The sequence below is a fragment of the Puma concolor genome, chromosome D1 (genome assembly GCF_028749965.1).
Source record: "Puma concolor isolate L17-30 chromosome D1, mPumCon1.1.hap2, whole genome shotgun sequence".
Classification (NCBI taxonomy): Eukaryota; Metazoa; Chordata; class Mammalia; order Carnivora; family Felidae; genus Puma; species Puma concolor.
In genome coordinates this window covers 82,260,371-82,282,068 of record NC_141676.1, presented here as the reverse complement: position 1 = coordinate 82,282,068, position 21,698 = coordinate 82,260,371, and the positions used below count along the sequence as shown (strand labels likewise).

The 21,698-nt window shown below is 32.6% G+C and overlaps 1 protein-coding gene across 3 annotated transcripts in view; it reads right to left on the bottom strand.

Annotated features, from left to right (window-relative positions):
- CNTN5 (contactin 5) overlaps positions 1–21,698 on the bottom strand; it is a 1,391,028-nt gene that overhangs the window by 569,417 nt on the left and 799,913 nt on the right. The gene's annotated exons all lie outside the window — the stretch shown is intronic.

Below are 21,698 nucleotides of genomic sequence, written 5' to 3'. Positions count from 1 at the left end.
GGAATATGTAATAGTAGGTTACTGCAATTTAAGTTGCAGGGGAACATCTAGGAAAAAGCAATTTATACCAATCAAACGGGACTTGACATTGGAGATGGAATTTGAATTGAGCTTTGTTCATATTTCACAAATGAAAAATAAGCATTTGAAAATGTGTTTATGACTTTTATTTTGTGACTTTAGCACATGAAAATGTTGCTTAAGAATCCCTTCAAGGGGCTTTAGTCATTGAAGTCCCCAAATGACCTCATTTATAAGGAGATTTTTCTTCAAAGGCAGTCCTACACCTTTAACCTTCATAACTACATGCTAGGAAGACACATACTGGAATAGTCAGAAACTGTGCAACTAACAGCAGTTTATTTAATATTTTTTTTTCAACGTTTATTTATTTTTGGGACAGAGAGAGACAGAGCATGAACGGGGGAGGGGCAGAGAGAGAGGGAGACACAGAATCGGAAACAGGCTCCAGGCTCCGAGCCATCAGCCCAGAGCCCGATGCGGGGCTCAAACTCACAGACCGCGAGATCGTGACCTGGCTGAAGTCGGACGCTTAACCGACTGCGCCACACAGGCGCCCCAACAGCAATTTATTTAAAGAAGACATCAAAAAATAATTTTTCAATGACATTTTAGCAAGGTTAGGTGAATTCTCATTTAACAGAAGAAATACCTGTAAATCATTTAAATTTTCTCATCTGCTGTGGTTATGGTATTCTAGCCTAAACTGACAGCTCATTTGGCCCAGTTACTTAGTTAAATAAAGATAAAGACATCAAGCAGGTTAAAATGCTGCATCCTGATTTAGAATGTCACTCTCACTGTCAGGGTCTCCACATCTGCTTCATCTGTGGCACTTACTCAATATCTAACAAACTCAATTTCCAGAAAGCAACTCCCAACTGTGAAACTGCTATTTCTCAGGTACTTACAGAGCACAGATTCTACTTTCCAACTCAAAGACTTACTTACATATGAATTAAGTTTCAAGGGAATAGACATCTGGTAATTTGCTAAATCTGTGGAGTGTTTTAGCTCAACTGCCTTTTACTCATTTTATTACTGCCTTCTGGATCAGAGGGGTCTTTCTCTTAATCCTTTCCTTATGGAATAAATTACAGGGTTCAGATTCAAAAGGAATAAGGGTTCCTTAAGTTTCCCATGAATTCTTTTTTTTTTTTTCAACGTTTTTTATTTATTTTTGGGACAGAGAGAGGCAGAGCATGAACAGGGGAGGGGCAGAGAGAGAGGGAGACACAGAATCGGAAACAGGCTCCAGGCTCCGAGCCACCAGCCCAGAGCCTGACGCGGGGCTCGAACTCACGGACCGCGAGATCGTGACCTGGCTGAAGTCAGACGCTTTAACCGACTGCGCCACCCAGGCGCCCCAAGTTTCCCATGAATTCTAACTTTAAACCCTCTGATTAGAAAATAAATATATCCTCAAAGTCATCTGTAAACTTAAAATCCAGAGAGTATCTTTTGCAAAACTATCTCTGATGTTGTCTATCTCATGTATAGACATATATACCAATAGAGACATAGGCAGATTTTGTTTGGTTTGTTTGAAGGAAACTGAGATCAGTTTAAGGATGTAATCCTCTAATTTTTATTTAATATTATATTGTGATTATTTATTCAGGTTCCAAATGTTCTTCAAAGGCATTTTATTGGCTACATAACAACCCATTGTATGTGATCTGTTAAAATGTATTTAGCTATTTCCTTAGGATCAGATTACTTTATCTGTTATATATAATGTTTCAGGGATATCCTTGTACATACATCTTTGTGTATATAACTAATATTTTCCTTAGAAAAGCATCATATAAGTGGAATTTCTGAACATGAAAATAGCTCTTGCTGATTTTTTTCTGAGTTTTGACTTAATTATACTCTTGTTTTCATCAAGAAGCAGCAATAAATTTTTAACATTTCATTATGATATCTTATATACCATTTTATTAGATGATGCTAATATGAATTACCCTTTTAAATATGATAATAAAAAACCTATTTCATCATTGCTTAGGTTTGCAGTTTGATTATTAATCATATATTTTTTATGCACATATTTCTAATTAAATTATATATACATTGGTTTTCCTCTAGACTTGTGATTTCTTTTTCTGGGTTCTTAAAATACTTTTGTACACTATGACTATTAATAATCCCATTTAATGGTAATTTTTATTTGATGACAGTGTACTATAGAAAAAAATACATTTTTAGGTAAGCAAGTTTATTGATCATTTTCTTTCTTTCATTCATATTTATTTACTTTGACTTTTGGATTTCTTCTTGAATTTACTTATGACTACTTTAAGATTCTAGATTTAGAAACATTAGTCAGATCCACGCTAAAACCAATATATCTATTAACTTTATGCGATTTTCAAATGTTAATTTAAAAGGAAAGTCATTGATGCAATGGCTGATTGATGCAAATTTTACCTGTTGGTTTTTCAGGGGAAGGGAACAAAAATTTTTGAATATTATTGTAAAGTTCAAAGTAGTTTTAGAATATCTAAAAGGTGATACCAATTTCTTTTGTTCTTATGTCAGGTACGACATTGCCTGAGGTTAAGAGGATTGATTAGCTGTGGAAGGAAGAAAGCCAGTGAATAGTTAATCCAAATTAATAAAGAATGCATTTAAGCCAGATCCACAGGTCAAAAAATGCTATTTACTTACACGGAGAAGAACCTCTTAAGACTAGTGTTGTCCCATTTGTTCAACGGTAAAGGCAGATCTGCTTTATAAAACAATACTTGGAAACCTGTAATATTAGTGACATCTTCTATATTGTCAAAATGTTTCCTTTTTAAATTTTGAGATCGTCCCTAAGCCCACTTAACATCTTACTGCTGAAAACACTTTATTGTGGCTATAACTTTTAATTTCATGACAGTACAAAAATTCTGACTTTTAGGTTACACATTTCTTCTTTTTTTTAATGACAGTTGGTCAGTGGCTAAGGCTCAATGACATTTATCAGCTACCTAATTAAAATGTGGAACTTTTATAATAATTGCAAATGTGACCTTCATTTGTGTATTTTTGCTAGCTAGCATGTTTAGCCAAATGTCACAAAGAACCCTAATCTATTCCTTCCCATAATGTTTAATTATATCATATTGAAAGTATCCATTCTTCAGTTACCATTGTTTATGAAATCATACTGCTTCCCTAGAGAGTGGGGAGCTATAGTTCCAATATCCTAATGAGCAGCGTTTATAAGGCTGTGTCTACAAGCTGCCAAAACAACTAGTTGAAAAGTGAAAATCCATTCAATTAACAAGTTGGTTTGTCTTTGTGATGCCAAAGAATAGCTCTGATTTGTTTTTCTCAGTACAAATAAGGGATTCATAGACTTGGGATAGTTTGTTTCAGCTTTCTGATCTCTCCTAGCACCTTCAGATCTTTATATCTGATTGGGTGAAATCACCTCTTGGATGTTTCACGGTATTTGCAGCCTTCCATACTTTCCAAGTTCACCCTTCTCCATACCCAGAAGCACTGCCCTAGTTAACTCTCTCTTCTAAATTCTCTCCTGATCCTTCTAGTCCATGATCCACAACTTCATGAAAATAACATTTATAACACGGAAATCTGATAATGGTACATGTCTGCCCAAAATACTGCAATCACTCTTTTCAACAGTCAAGGTAAAGTGAACTTTTCTTCTGAGCGACAAGACCATTCTCATCCATTTGTGTAAATTCACATCTTCATCTTGTCTTCCTTCTCCATATTTTAATCAATTTAAAATGAATAGCTACAGTTTCTCAACTCAATCAATCCAAGTTTCTTTTTCATTGCTATTTCCCTAATGTTGTTATGTGTTCATTAGAAAGTAGGGAATATTTTATGAAAATGCAATTTAGAGGTATTCCATTTATATACAAATAATCACTTATCTACAAAGATTCATAAATCATCTTATTTTGTATATAATAATTAATTCCAATTAAAAAATAAAAATCAAATATATTTAATGCATAAAATTACTTTTATTATATCATTTAAAATATGTTAAACAACCCCACAAAATTAAATCTATCTAAATATCAAAATATGTACTCTACTAAGAGTTTTTTGTTACGTTAAAAAAATAAGTGTCTAAATATAATAGTAATGTTTGGATGAACCCATAGAATTAGGAGACTTGATCTGGTAGGTATAAGTTTAAAATGCATTTTGGAAGAGCAGTAAAAATTTGGGTACATTTTTTTACTCAGAGTTTTTCTCATGTGTGCTGCTATGAAATTTTTGTGGTGAGAAAGATTTCAAACCCCAACTAAGAATTTACTCAGTTTCTCATTTGATCAGGAGACATTTCACAGTGTGACTGAGAAAGTATCATGCTGGTACCTGATAGGTAGAAGACAATATATTAGAAAAATAAAAATTTTAAAAATATTTGATATTTCAAACACCAAAAAAAAAACTTTCAAAATACAACAACATGAAGTAAGATGATAAAATTTCATCGAATCTGGAAGTTTTTGGAAGCAAAGGAAGGTAAGTGATGATTATCCAATTGCCCATTGTTACTGCAGTAAACTGTACAATTTTTTATTGACAGTCTCAATTCAGTGTGATGTATTCCGTATTTTATATCACTGCATGTGAACATATTTTAATGACATAATTCCAACTCCTCAAAGCTGTTTTCCTCAACTTCAAATCCCAAGTCTGTCATTCACTACCTTCCTGAGTGCATGAATTACTGAACCTCTCTAATGCTGTGTTAAATCAAGATAAAATTAACTACTTCACAATGGCTGTCCTGAAGATTGAGATAATATGTATGAATTGTCAAGTATATTGCACAAAAGAGGAAGTCTACAAATTTTACCATGATCATTATTTTGGGGTTATTAAACATAATAGTACTATAACAGCTTGGAATTAAAATCAAATGTGATAAGCATACAGATTTTTCAAAGTAATTTGGAAGTATTTTTTATATTTTTGCTCATATATTTTTGTTTTCTTAGGACAGTGGAGACTCTCAGGTTAATTAGCTCTATTTGGGGGAGGTGTTAGGTTTTATACCATAGTGTTAAAAAAAGGTTTAGGAAAAAAAAATTAAGCCACTAGATTTTGGGGGCTTTTAATTGAAATTTCTCATCAAAAAGTTAATCTAATACATATTCAAGTATCTCCAGTGATGAATCTGAAATTGAGTTCCTTTAGTAAAAGTGTTCCCCCACCTGAAAGAATAAGTTTTTTAGAACTGAGAGATGAAAAAAAAAATACACATGACAGAATTGAATTATTTTCTATGTCTATTGAGAAATTTAATCTGGCCAAGAGGTAGTTGAAAAAAATTTTAATAACTACATTTGCTAATGATAGTTATCATAAACATTTTCTCACAGGAGTTCTTAGCAGAATGTGCATAATTGGTAAGAGTTCTCATTTGCTGCAATAATATAAAAAGTTGAATTAATCCCCCACAGGGCTTACCAACGATGCCTTGTATATGTACTTGTATATGTATATGTATATGTATATGTATATGTATATGTACTTCAACTAAGTATTGTTGAATAGACAAGAAACCTAAAAGCTAAATGAATGATCTGATTTCAATAATTTCTCATCACACAAGGGAATAATATAAAAATAACAACTTGCTAATGAGCTATACAATATTATACTTTGAATATAATATATATAATATAAGGAGATATGTATATTACATATATTATACAAAGAGATATTTTTACAGCTGTACCAAAATTTATATATCCAAGTAATTCCCATCTTTTAAAGTATTCACTTCTCTTAGTGCTACTGGCTTTTATTGCCAAAAACAGTTTTTGAACATCTATTTTGAAATGGCCTCTATAGCCTTATGAATTTATGGCTATGTTTTATTAAAAACAGCTTTATTTATGATAATAAAATGCAGTGAAACTTGATGCATGGAGAGTATTAATTAAAGGAGAAATTGAGAGAGAAAGATACTGAGGTTAGGAGAGCTGAAAATAAGCTGAAACCATACAGGGTTTCAGGGGAACCTGAAACTGTACAGGGGAAACCATACCGACTTGCTATATCAGAGACCTATAGAAAGGCAGACTGGAAAAACTGGAAGAGAGAATTGGGAGATAAAACAAGGCAGAGTTATGAAAATTTTGTTTTCTTCTGATTATTAAAGTGAGATGAAGTGGGAGCACAGAGGGAATGTATCCAAATGAAGCTATTGGTAAGGGTGATATAATTTAGACATCCATACCTCATTGCTGCAGCATTATAATCAAAGAAATCACGCTATATGAGGTAAATAGTAATTGGAATCAGATCTGCAGATGGTCTAATTACCTCCACATTTTGGCAAAGATTGGGGAGAAATCTTTAGGAATTTAAGCCGTATGGGATGAGGTCATGAGTGAGAATTTGAGTTATGTATTAAAGGTTTACCTATAGGTATGGCACATATCTGATCTGTTTTCTTTATTGGCTCTGATCAACGCTGGTGGGAGACAAACGATGTATTTATATTTCTACACTTGATTTATACTTGTTAATATATTTTTCTTCTGTATGAGAAAATGGAATTGCAAATTATTGTAAAACATGTTTTTATAAAATGTTTTCTCCCTTTAGTTTGATACTAATTGTAATTCCTTAATTAGAAGCATGGACTATGCCATAATGGTCATTTTTTATTTTTTTTTTTATTTTTTCCAGGTAGAAACTACGTTTTGTGTGGAACTATAGCCTTAAGTCATAACTTCAAATATAATCTAATTGATATCGGGGCGCCTGGGTGGCACAGTCGGTTAAGCGTCCGACTTCAGCCAGGTCACGATCTCGCGGTCCGGGAGTTCGAGCCCCGCGTCAGGCTCTGGGCTGATGGCTCGGAGCCTGGAGCCTGTTTCCGATTCTGTGTCTCCCTCTCTCTCTGCCCCTGCCCCGTTCATGCTCTGTCTCTCTGTGTCCCAAAAATAAATAAAAAACGTTGAAAAAAAATTTAAAAAAAAAATACAAGTTTAACATTATATCTTATAGTGACATTTTTGGAAAAATTCATTTTACATGGCAAAATAAAAAGATTATTATCATGGAAAATAAATATAACAATTTACAAAAACTTGAACGGATATTAGTTTCATGATCACTGTCTTAAAGGAATAAGCAAACTCTAGTTTTTATTCAATGTAACACAGGCTCTCCTCTTTTTTAAGTACATTTATTAACAGTTTTTCACTGTACGCCTCACTCTTCTTTATTTCTTCCCTGGCTAAAATTCTCATCCTTTTAAAATTAACATTCATATTGGGGTGCCTGGGTGGCTCAGTCGGTTAAGCATCGGACTTATGCCTGGGTCATGATATCGCGATTCCTGAGTTAGAGCCTCCTGTCGGGCTCTGTGCTGGCAGCTTGGAGCCTGGAGCCTGGAGCCTGCCTCAGATTCTGTGTCCCCCCTCTATCTCTGCCTCTCCCCTGCTCATGCTCTGTATCTCTCTGTCTCTCAAAAATAAATAAATGTTAAAAAATTAAAATCTATATTCATATTTATTTTTTAGAAGCAAATGAAAACTAGTTATTCCATAATATTTAAGATATATGTATGAACATATTTAACAATACCACCAAATCAGAAGGGTCATATTTTTAAAAATTTTTTAATATTTACTTATTTTTGAGAGAGAGAGACAGAGACAGAACACAAGTGGGGGGAGGGCCAGAGAGAGGGAAACACAGAATACGAAGCAGATATGGGGCTCAAACTCACAGACCATGAGATCATGACCTGGGCCAAATTTGGACATTTGACTGACTGAAACACCCAGGTGCCCTGGCAGGTTCATATTCTTATGTCAATATGTTTTGTGAGAAGCAAGTTATTTAAAAAATGATTTGCCTATCAATAAATATACAGATTATTCCTCAATTTTCCACCATTCTGTATGGAAGTTGGTAACCTGGGTCTATTGGTAACTCAGCGATTCTGAGATACCCCTAAAATCATCTGTAAAATATTATGCATATAGCACTTGAGGAGAGATGAGACTACTAGAGCCATACATAGCTTTTATCAAGATTTTGTTTTGTTTTGATTTGATTTTTAAGTTCTTATTTAAAATCCAGTTAGTTAACATACAGTATAATATTAGTTATAGGTGTATAATATATTGATTCAAAACTTCCATACAATAAGTTTTTATAGAAGCCAAGGACACACAAAAACAGGTACTTTGTATTTTCAAACAGTTGTTTACAGATATGTAGTGTTCTTGAAACCTGAAAAGTATTTTGATTCAACAGAAACCCATGAAAATTTATTGCATATCTCCTGGGTACCAGGAGCTCTGTTTAGTGCTCCAACTCAATGTGTTTGCAAGAGAATGCAAATGGAGATAGGAGAGGGTTAACATGTATGTATATTCATTATAATATAAGGCAATGCAAAATACATATATATAAAAGGTCTGCAAAATGAGAAGGGGTTAAGGAAGATATTCATAAAGATTGATGCTAACTTCAATAATGTCACTTGGCTTGGGAGGAGTTTTTTTCATTTCTCATTCTTAAAAAGCTTTTATTAAGGTACAAATAAAATTGTGTCTTAAAACAAATGGTTCATTGGCTCAAATATTCCAAAAAATATGGAAATAATAGTTACTTTACAAAATTTAGGTGCTACCCTATCTTTTACTCTAGTGCCTAGGTACATGTCTTAAAGCAAATACCCATTAAAAAGATACAGCTATTGAGCACCGAATGTATGTGTAATCTTGTGCTGAGGACAGTGAAAAGCGACTCCTAAATACTATTTGACTGTTAAAAATATTATATAAGCTCAAATATCCTCTCAAGAAGAGGTGCTTATTACAGACTAAGACAATGTTTTGAATATAGAAAACTAGAGTAAGTGCAAAGATGCTTAATGTTGTTGATTAACATCTAGCAGCACCTGGGTATCAAAGTCAGTTAAGCATCTGACTCGATCTCAGCTCAGGTCATGATCTCAAGGTTAGGTTTATGAATTTGAGCTCCGAATTGGGCTTTGTGTTAATGGTGCTGAGCCTGCTTGGGATTCCGTCTCTCTTACTCTCAGCCCCTCCTCCTCTTGTGCTCTCTTTCGCTCTCTCACAATAAATAAATAAGGTAAAAACATTTTTAAAAAGTTCTTCTAATATTGTTTTCATAAAATTTGATGGACACCTGAAACATTGCATATTCAAATTTCCTAAGATGCTACATGTTTCCAAAACTCCCCTTTCTAAGTTTGACATTCAATATCATCTGTATATTAAATCCAACTTATTAACCAAGGGTCAGTTCTAATTTTTTCTACCATACTCAACAAATTTTCCTTGAAGTTACACTTTTTAAACTCAGTTATTATTACTCAAAGACAGATTTAAGCACAAAGGTTAATTAAAGTATTATTTTTAGATGATAATAAAAGCAGATATATTATGAACAAGAAGTGCAAATTTTTCTTAGAATTTTAAGATTGCTCATCAGATTACAGAGCTAATCCTTATGAATGTTTTTAGGTTGCACTCAGTCTTCCATTGATGTGGGTTCAATCTCATTGCCCTTTTGAGCATTTTGCTAAATAAGTTGAGAGTCCTAGTCTTAAAATCTCTCACCCACTTTTGTTCAACACATTGTCTGGTTTAAAATGTCTTTGCAATGCGTTTCCTTTCCAACCAGCTAAATTCAACATTGTTTTCTGACCCCAGTTCTGATCAGTTGCACTTGAAATTTTTATTAGCCATTTTTTTCCCTTGCCTTGAGCTTCATATATATATATATATATATTCATATTCACACATCTGCCCCTATGCTTACTAATATATAAAGTGCTAATAATATATAATCTGTTAAAAGAAAAGGAGACTACATGTATAAGGCATAATTAATCACCTTGAAAACGAAACCAAAACTATAAAAAGGACGACTTGAAGGCAATGGTGAAAGAAAATACCAGTAGTTTACTGCAGGTAAGAGAAGAGGAAATGTTGCCAAAAGATTATTTTCTCAACGTTTTTATTTTTATTTTTGGGACAGAGAGAGACAGAGCATGAACGGGGGAGGGGCAGAGAGAGGGAGACACAGAATCAGAAACAGGCTCCAGGCTCTGAGCCATCAGCCCAGAGCCCAACGCGGGGCTCGAACTCACGGACCGCGAGATCGTGACCTGGCCGAAGTCGGACGCCCAACCGACTGCGCCACCCAGGCGCCCCGCCAAAAGATTTTTATGGATCAAGGCAGTCCTTATCATATCCATGTCCAGACTCCTCCTGGTTTGAACTGCCACTTTTCCCTTTTCATACAGATACTTCAAAAAACTCTGGACAATTTGAAGGTAAGGACAAAAGGATCAATGTGCCATGAAAACATGTTCTAAGATGTAGTGAGGGTCCTGAAGATAAGGAAGGGTTGCAGCTGAGGTGACTGCTGAATCAACAAAGGAGTATGAAAAAGGTTTTTTTGTGGGTTCTGTGGCCTCTGGAGAGATTGTAGCTTTGCATAGTTTGCTTTTATGGCCATGTGCAAGAATTTTGTTTTTATCCACATACTGATGTAATAAGAACTTCCTTTGAGCAGTAAACTAAGTTTATACATAGCCAAAATATTTTTTGATAAATTACTTATCCTTCCTATGCCTCAGTTTCATCATCAGTACAACCAGGAATTGAACCCTATTCTTGATAAGACTTTAAAGAAATAATACTTATAAAACACTTGAACCAGAAATAATGCTTGGCATATGAAAAGCAGGCAATAAATCTCAGCTATCACTATAGTTATTCTAAAGCAAGCTGGAAATTTACCAGTCTACTAGAAAGGTAACATTGAATCAGATTTTGAATCACACATTCTAAGTAAATTTGACCAAAGAATGATTGCCAGTTTGTTTGGCTCCACAAGAAGGAGAATTTGGAAGTCCTAGTGTTATATTCATGAGACAGTTTAGTTTATAACTGCTCCAACTGAAATCAGTCCAAAATTCTGTTTCTCACATCTGAATCCAGTCTGAATGGAGAAAATAAACAAATACCTTGTTCACAGTGATAAACTCAATTATTTCACTTCTTCTGTTGCCTTAAAGTCTACAGATTAAAAAAATACAGAAATCATTTTTAAAAAACAAACTTTTTCTTCTTAATGTGCATATTTTTATAGAATTATTCATTTTTCAATTTTAAAATGGCAATGGATTAAAATTGGATTAAGTGGTTAGAAGGCAATGGATATTTTATTTTTCTTTTGTCATGAGGCATGAAATTGTAGCTCTGTTTGTTTTTAAAAACACATTTACAGTCTCTCCTATTCATCTAGATATTGCGAAACATGACATATCTGTCTATCCAGAATGTTTTGAGACTCAACTAAAATGAAGTAACAAAATTGGGGCACCGGGGTGGTTTAGTCGGTTAGCCATTTGACTTCAGCTTTGGTCATGATCTCACGGTTCATGAGTTTGCAGCTCAGAGCCCACTTCAGATCCTCTGTTCTCCTCTTTCTCTGCCCCTCCACCACTTACTCTATCTGTCTCTCTCAAAATAAATAAATGAACAAAAAAAAAAAAAACTTCTGGGTTCCTTTAAGAATATTTAAAATGAAGTAATAATAATAATTTCCAAACCCTTTTATAAATTTATCAAATTGAGACTTAAAACCATTCATATTAATTTCAATGAAGTTCAAAAAATAGTGAACTTTTTATTTATTTAGTTGCTTTTGAACTCATCATTCTTCAACGGCATAGCAAAGTAATAATAACAACAGTAATGAATTTAATTGTTTTTCAATTTATTACCTGCTCTTGGAGAAATACTCAGGTCACATAATAAAACAGCAGGTTGCTTTCTCAATTATGCTCTTAAACTATTGTGAACTTTAGTTTGGCTGCCTCTTTCTGACATATAATCACAGAAACTATGGATATGAAGAGACTAATTTATTTATATAGCATTCAACAGAGCTGTTATTTTTCTCCACAGTTAAGTGAGGGATAATAACATCAACCCATTCCTAGAACAGAGACATACAAATTTTTATCCATTGAATCCAATCCATAATAGTTTTTTAATTTTTTAATTTTTAAAATTTTTAAGTGTTTATTTATTTTTGAGAGAGACAGAGACAGAATGAGAGTGGGTTAGGGGCACAGAGAGAGGGAGACACAGAAGCAGAAGTAGGTTCCAGGCTCTGAGCGGTCAGCACAGAGCCCGACACAGGGCTCAGGCCCACGAGCTGCGAGATCATGACCTGAGTTAAAGTTGGACGCTCAACTGACTGAGCCACCCAGGATCCCCATATAGTAGTTTTGTTTTTTTTTTGAAGAATACAATGGTTAAATGATTCTGATAGACACTTAGAAATATAAATTTTTAAAAGTAAGCAGAATAGTAACAAAATTAGTTTAATTAACTGTTGTTTTAGAATAAGACCGTCATAGACTTATACCTACCTAATCATTCCTCAAGCTGATCAAGATAACATTTCTCAGTGTTTCACAGACTCAACTAAACAAATCTGAAAACCTGTTTAGTGCATTCATTCAGGACATATCCAAAGACTATTCCTGAAAATATATCACTAATAAAGTTTCTCACCTTTGATTTCAGTAGTTTTATGACAAAGATTGTATTTATAAAGGGCCAGATTGATCCAAGCACTGCCCAGGATTTGATTATTGCATTTGGCAAGACACTTTGGTTTGCAAGGAAAAAAAGTATTCTAATTCTAACTAAATTAAACTATAAAGTCATATATAATTATGTAAGTTAAGATAGCAGAGTAAGCATATTAGGGTTGTTTAACAATGTCACAAAAACCCAGTTCCTTCTTTGTGTCTGATAGAGCTGTCAGTTAACAAATTGCTTTCACATGTAGTATTATATATAATCTATATAACAACTGTGTATGGAGTGATTATGTATCCCTGTACATATATATGTGAAAGCAATCCATGAACTATCAAATGTCATATAAATGTGAAATGGTATACTTAACACTATTATTCTTACTCAGTTTGAAATGTTTTGACAGTAAAAATCAACTCTTCTTCACCTGACGTTTCTTCAGTATTCAAAGAAGAGAATTTGAAGTTCTCAATTTAGAAACATACCCTTGGCAACCACACATTTACGAGTCTAATAGAACAAAACTGTCAAGAACATTTTTTTTGTATTTTCTCTTAAGAATTAATAATTTTTTATTGAGCTTGCAAAAAAAAATGTCATCAGATCTCTAAGAAGTAGTTTTCAGTATTAGAAAAGTTCAGTGGCAAACAATAAATTCTTAATATGTCATTTTTGAAGTTCAGACCTTGGTGTGGCATCATTTATTTCTTCAATTTTGCATTTGCACTTTATAATTTATGTTGTCATACCGGTTCATTTAATATTAAGTTTCATGCTTAAAGGTAAAAGAAAAAAGTAAAAAATAAGAAAACTAAATGAGAGAACAGGACTTTTATTTCTGTAAAAAAGAGATGCAGAACATTTCTAACCATGGACAAAATTTAAATATCTATGGGCAGTATGTAAATGTGCTATTTAAAGGCCATGATGAACTTCAAAATACATTCTTGCCTTACTGTAAACCTTACCTTTCTTGAATATAAAACTGTCAAAAAGTATAAATATTGCAGTGAATATAATATTCACTGTGATAAAAATCTGCTCAATTTAACACTTTTAAAGTTGTAATAATAATCATCAAAATTTGGCTACCTGGGAAGTAGAATGGTAGTTGTTCCACTGAAGAAGAGCATTCTAAAAGTAAATAAAATGAAAAAAAAAAAAAACTGAACATGAAATTTTGTTAGAAATAAAAGAGAGACCCCTTTACAAAAGAGAATTCCTGAAGAAAGCAGAAGGTTTGTTTACACTTCATCTTCATACTGGAGATATAAAACTAAACTGTGTTCAGTACCTGAGTTTTACTGGCCTTTGGAAAAAAGTCAAAGTAGTTTTGCTGTAAGTATGTCCAGTTAAAATAATATGATACTATTTTTAGTAGGCATATTTTATTTTATTTTATTATTTTATTTTTTATTGGTCATTTAGTTTCCTATAATAAGATATATATTCTTCCTAATACTCTTTAAAGAGGCATTTTCTACATGAGTTGGAGAGCTTCTCTCCAGTAGAGGGCACTGCTGTATATTTATCCAAACCCCACTTGGACATTAAGACTTGAAAAATAAAAGCTAACAGAGCAAATGCTTTGTGGATTGTCAAAACAAAGAAACTGGCGTCATAGAGGAAGTAGGGGAGAGAGGAAGGTAAAGAACACTGAGAATAACATTTTACTTTTAAACATAATATTAACGTATATTTTAATCTCAGTATAAAATTGTATAAAAATCATTACCAGCCACTTTATTTTCCCAAAAAATTATTTGAGAAAATTAAAACATAGTTGACAACTAAAAGGGAGAAAATATATTCAAAGGGATTTTTATCTATACATGGTTTGTAAAAAGTATGTATTTGTTTTTTAAACTATTTTTTTTAAGTTTATTTATTCTGAGAGAGAGAGAAGGAGAAAGAGAGAGAGAGAGAGGGAATGGGGAGGGACAGAAAGAGAATCCCAAGCAGGCTCCACATACTTGAGGTGGGACTTGAGCTCATGAACCCATGAGGTCATGACCTGAGCCAAAGTCAAGAGTTGGATGCTTCACCCACTGAGCCACCCAGATGTCCCTTAAACTTAATTCTTTAAAACCCAAATTAAATGTTCTTACCTAATGAAAAACTTTCCCTGACATTTCTCTCTCTCATGAGAGTGTTAGTTTCTTCCTCTGTGCTCCTTCAGTATGCTGCACACATGGCTCCTTTCACTCTTATGGTTACATACATGCTCTGGGGCTCTAATGAATTGTGGCCTTTATGAGGTGAGTGTCATTATTCTATCAAAGTTTGGCACAGAGTGTTTGCTCACTAAATACATATTGAATAAATAACCAATGGGCTAACTAATAAAAATAAAAATAATTTCAAGAGAAAAGTAAATTTTTACCTAGAATACCAAATTAGTGATAAAAATATAAATTCTGTGAAGATATCACCAATAGATTTATTGAATTTTCTCCAAATTGACCTTAGCATGGAGAGATGCAAATGATTTATGAACAATACATATTCTGGTAAGTCTATGCTGTCTTCATTAAGGATTTAAAGGAGTTTTTCCTTTCCTTCTTTCTTGACATAAAAAAAAGAGAGAATGCAAAAAAATAAAAAGAGCATTCTTCTAGTGAAATCAATAAATTTCTCTAGTGAAAAAATGATGAACATTATTAATTACCATAATTCAAAGAGACAATTCAAGATTCTACTTTTAAAATATGAGTGTATATAATATATATTAAAAATATAAATATTTATATTAATATTGTATATTTATATAATAGTAATAATTAATATTAATATATTTAATATATATACTATTAAAATCTATGAGTGCATAAAATGTAACAGTTAAAATAACTCTTGGAATTTTTTTTTTTTTTTTTAATTTTTTTTTTCAACGTTTATTTATTTTTGGGACAGAGAGAGACAGAGCATGAACGGGCGAGGGGCAGAGAGAGAGGGAGACACAGAATCAGAAACAGGCTCCAGGCTCTGAGCCATCAGCCCAGAGCCCGACGCGGGGCTCAAACTCACGGACCGCGAGATCGTGACCTGGCTGAAGTCGGACGCTTAACCGACTGCGCCACCCAGGCGCCCCTGGAATTGTTTTTAAAACAATTATTTTCTGATCCTTCCTCTCATAAGATTAAATCTATCTAGATCCAGGAAATATAATCTCAGAAGTTTTATATCATTCTGCATGGTTTTCCATTGTTAAAGGATAATAAATAATATATAAATGAAAATTACATATTAAAAAACAAGATGTTTTACTTCCTAGTATCATTGGATATAGGAGACTATGCTAGCTGAAAATATAAAATATTATAATTCAAGGGCAAGTCTTTTGACAGCCAAACATTATGCCAGTGGCACAGTAAAACCAATCAGTGTGGCCACAATAACCATCAGTCTGGATTGACTTAGCTACAGAGCATCTGCAAAGATTTAGAAAATTGGCCACAATTCCCTTCTTATGACTATGCCAAAGCATGGTTAATTTATATCAGGTCTATAGACATGATTCAAGCTAAAGTGATACTTTTAAGTGATTGTAAAGTGTATCTCCAAATAAAACTTCTTTAAACTGAAGCCAAATCTCCAAGAAATAGAGAGATGGTTTATTGGTTTTTTTTGAAGAAAGTTATTTTATTTTATATTTGATTACAATGGGTTTAATATAGTAGAAAAGCCTATATCTGGAAAGCAGATTTATATGGGTAGACAGACCAGACTCATGTTTCTTTTTCTTTTCTTTTTTTTTTTTTTTTGGTTTACTTATTGATTTTTAAAAGAGAGAAAGGTAGAATACAAGCACGGGAGGGGCAGAGAGAGGGAGAGAGAATGAATACCAAGCAGGCTTCACACTGTCAGCTCTGACCCTGACACAGGGCTCGGTCTCAGGAACCATGAGATTATGACCTGAGCTGAAATCAAGAGTAGAATGCTAAACTGACTGAGCAACCCAGGTGCACCCAGATTTATGTTTCTAAGGAACTGACATCCTGCTCATTTATAGAGAGTTATGGCATTGCAAAACATTTAGAGTTATAGGGAAGAGTGAAACAGTGAAGTAAATTCACAGAGCAAGAGGACTTGCTTGCCTACCTCCAGCTACTCTTGGGACAGTTAGGGATACAATTAAGACTTCTTAGCTCTGATGGGAGAACAGAACAGAACAGTGTTCTACGTCTAACTAGTTTCTATAACATAAAATAAAATTTTTCTCTTAAGAATTTGCTGAAGATTTTGGCCTAGATCACTATGATTTTTTTAAAGCTCTAATATTTCATGAAACATGGAAACTTTTAGAAATGAAGGGAAGAAAATCAGATTAATTACATTTTTGAGGAAAAGCACATTTAGTTTTAACATCAGAAAATGACCTGAAGTTCTTCAAAACTAACCACTAAAAAGTTCCCAAATACCTTGTTTTTTTTTCCCATTATTGTGATGAATGCTACAAATGATAAAAATGTAAAAAACTTGACTAATCAAAGATAATTCAGGAGAGTAGAAATAAAACAAATAGTAAGATAGACGTAGAATTATTTAATTATTAGATTAAATGTAAAAAGATGAATCACTGGAACTAAGTGACAAAGGTTGCAAGTCTGAATAAAAAAAAAAAAATGAACCAGACCCCACTACATCTTGGTATCATATATAATTCTGAAATACTTAATGTTTTACTCTGATTTCATGTTGTTTATTCCCACCATCTCTTTTCAGCACTGGGCAATGAAAACTAATAAAAGTTGTAAGGAAAGAAGTAAAACTTTCATTATGCAGGTGTTAATGATTATATGAACAATTTTAAAGAATTATAAAATAAATATTATAATTAATAAATGAATTTGGCAAGTTGGTTAAATACAACACTAATATACAATAAATTATGCAATTGAGATTCACACACCTTATTACATGGACACATATATATGTATCTATATATTGTTTTTCAAAAGAACCTTTAAAAATGGTTTTAGCATATGAAAAACTTACTTATAAATTTACGTATAAGACTAAGATGCCATTTCTCACCAGTAAGATTGAAATAATTTAAAAATTTAGCAACACAGTAATGAAGTTGTGGGAAAATAAGAATTTCCTACATTAATAAGTGGCATTTTGAAATGATTAAACAATATAGGGAAAATTTGGAAAAAAATCTAACAGAACAACATTTATCTTTTTGACTGTGTAGACTCCCTTCTAGGAATTTATCTTAAGTACATAATTCCATAAATCTGACATAGAATGCACACTAGTTAATTATTGCATCATTATTTTTAACAGTAAATATTGGAAATGACCTAAATACCAATTCACAGGGATCTTGTTGAATAGACTATGGTTCATCCCTTATTGGGGTTTTAAGCAATTGGAAAATCTTTTTCTATGAACTAATATTGAGTTATTTCTAGGATATATTATTAAAGTGATAAATATCAAGCTAATATAGCAAGATGAAAAGTGTATTTGTGATATGCTAATTTTATGTAAGAAATCAAGGAAAATACACAAATGCACTCATATTTTTTTAAAAAAAGAAAGAATGGTAAATTATAAACTAATAAAAATGTTCACTTATGAGGTCATATGAATAAGGCAGAATAGATATGAGAATGAAACTATATGGAATGTATATTTTTATAGTTCTAACTGTTGAACTATGTAAATGTTTTACATTAAAAAAAAGGTTTTGATTCTCAAAATAACCAGTGTATTTACTTATTAGATTTACCTTACAAGATAGACAAGGATCATGTTATCAACACCACTATCAAAAGCAAATTTATTCAGTAAAGTTGAAGATTTATTTTGCAGCTCTTTTTGTTCTTGGACCACATTCTACTGAGTGTTTAAATCTCAGTGTAAGAAAAGGGGGATAAAATTATAGAATGGGAGTAGGTGAAAAAGAACCATGTATCATCGGAATTGATATAAGGGTAAGAATTTATATTAAAAAAATTAAACTAAGATTGTGTATTCCCCAGCTTTTTAAAAATGTTTCATTATTTGTTTTTGAGAGGGGGGGCGAGGAGCAGAGAGAGGGAGACAGAGATCTGAAGAGGGCTCTGTGCTGACAGCAGAGAGCCAAATACAGGGCTAGAACCTACAAACCATGAGATGATGACCTGACCCAAGTTGGATGCTTAACCCACTGAACCAACCAGGTGCTTCCATCCCTAATTTCTGTTTTAAATCTTCTGTATCAATAAGTACACCCAACACTCAGATATTGGTGTTACCAAATAAAAATATGCTAAATAATTTTTTCACTAAAACCTGGAATATTGGAAGGATAGCAGATACCAAGTTTGGGGGAGAGGAATTAAAAATTAAGCCTAGAATATTCTGTTGTCTCAGAATGCAAGGATATCACAAATTAATAGAGAAGGAAAAAGGGCAAAAGTGCCAATTTGAAGAGATTTCCAATAATAACTTTGACATAATTTAAGTATCAAAAATATTACAATTATAATTTCATACTGAATAAATAAAAATCCATTAGTCCAAGTATATATATATGTATATATACACATGTATACATACATGTATATATAAATAAATATATAAATAAATAATATATAAATATCTATAAAATATGTAATATATAATAAATATATATTATATATACATATGTATACATATATGCATATATATGTATACATATATATATATTAAATTTAAGAATGAAAAGAGTGTGAGAAGGAATGCACTTCTCTTTTTACAGAGGAATGCTAGGGCATACATGTAGAAGGAATAATAGAATTAGAGAATTTTCATTTTGTGTTCCCTAATGTAATAATTTATTAAGGTCAAGATAAACAATGCATGATAAAATCATTATGTAAAATTGTGGTTGTGCAGTACATTCACATAGTTTCAAGATATCATTCCACACATTGCTTATCAATATCAAAAAATACATATACCTTTATAATGGACAAAAATCTCATTTTATTCAAGTAATGGAAACCACCAATCATGGGACAAACGGACATCATAAACCCTTTCATATGATGAAGTGGGAACTATGAATCATTGCCTGTATAATAACCTTATCAGAAATATTAATATATTCAAGAGGAAACCATCACTGTAAAACTGTAAAACACAAGGCAGTTGTCTTGGACTTTGTAAAAAATGTAATTGCTGTGAATGATAAATCAAGGGGCATTATAGATGAATGGAGTTTCAATAGATATGATACCAAATGTACTACATGATCTTTTATTGGATGCTGGATTGGGATAATCAGAGACATTTGATTATGAATTGTATATTAGATAATATTATCATATCACTATTAAATATTTTGAGTATCATAATGTCATGAATATACAGGAGTTTGTCCTTGATCTTAGGGTACACGTGTTGAAGTGTCATATTAGCTACTTATTTTCAAATGGTTCAGAAAAAAGTGTACATGTATACATGCATGTGTGTATATGTGTGTATGTATATGTCTATAATTTATCCATCTATGTTTATTTATGTGGATAAAGAGACAGAGCAAATATAGCAGAATGTTAATAATGGGTGAATATAAATCAGAGCTTTTACTCCAAAGGGTCAGATAGTAAATATTTTAGGCTTTGTGCTCATATGGTGTCTGCTATAACTTCTCAACACTGAAGTTGTAGTGCAGAAGCCATACATACTACATAATGAATATGCATAGCCTTGTTCCAATAAAACTTTATTTACAAAAGCAGTTAACAACTTGAAATCGTCCATGGAACGGCAGACTCCTGATCTAAGGGAGTATTTGTATGGTTAGTCATTTTACTTTCCTGTAGGTTCAAAAATAAAACTTTCTAAAAATAGAAAAATCTAGAGGCTCCTGGTTGGCTCAGTCAGTTGGGAGCCCAACTCTTGATTTCAGCTCAGGTCATGATCCCAGGGTCAGGATGGAGCCCCATGTTGGGCTTCATGCTGAGTGTGGAGACTGCATGAGATTCTCTCCCTCTCTCTATCTCTCCCTCTCCCTCTGTTCCCTCCCTGCTCCTGCTCTCTCTCTCTCTTTCTCTCTCAAAAAACAAAAACAAACAAACAAACAAAAAAAAAACAAGAGAGAAAAAAACTATTCTGTTGAAACAAAAATTATTGATTTGATGTTATTTGTATAAAAGTGGAAATGACAATAGTATTTAATAAAAAGTGACTTAGACTTTAATTGCTGTGAAGACATTGCCCTTCCCAGCAAGAAAAAAAGAGAAAGTCCAGTCACTATTTAAATTCAGGTCATTAGAAATAAATAAAAACACCATTATCCAGAAAGAACAAAGATTTCTAAACATTAAAATATGCTTTCTCTGATCCTGCTTTTGTTTCTGTTTTGCTTGCTTATAAAGCTAACATTACAAATAATGAAAGTCATAGAAAGGAACCTTCCAGACAAATAGAATTATTTGAATAATTTGAATCTCAAAATCGGACATATACTATTTTCACACTAAATTTTGTAAAATATATATGGTATAGAAAAATAAATTGTATTACTTATACTGTACGTGATCTTACTATCCTTGTAATAATTAGTACACCACAATACATACTATATGCACATTAGCTTTCTCTCTGAAGACTTGTCTGAAATAAAGTTGGCTCCATTCACCTACTGAAGGATATTTTGGTTGCTTCAAAGTTTTCATGTTTAGAAATAAAGCTTCTGTAAACATCCGTATACAGGTTTTTGTGTGGATATATTTTTTCAACTCATTTGGGTAAATTGCAAGGATTGCAATTGCTGGATTGCATGGTAGGAAAATGTTTAGTTTTTATGAGAAACTGCAAAACTGTTTTCCAAAGTGGCAGTACCATTTTGTATTCTTGCCAGCAATAAATGGTTACTCTGTTGTTTTAGATCCTAGCCAGAATTTGGTGTTTTCAGTGTTTTGGATTTTTATCATGCTAATAGGTTAATAGTGGTACCTCATTTTTTGCTTTAATTTACCATATTTTTATATGCTTTTTTGCCATCTTTTCATCTTTTTGATGAGGCATCTCCAGTTTTTTTGCCCACTTTTTTGAGTTTTTTTCCTTATTATTAAGTTTTAAGAGTTATTT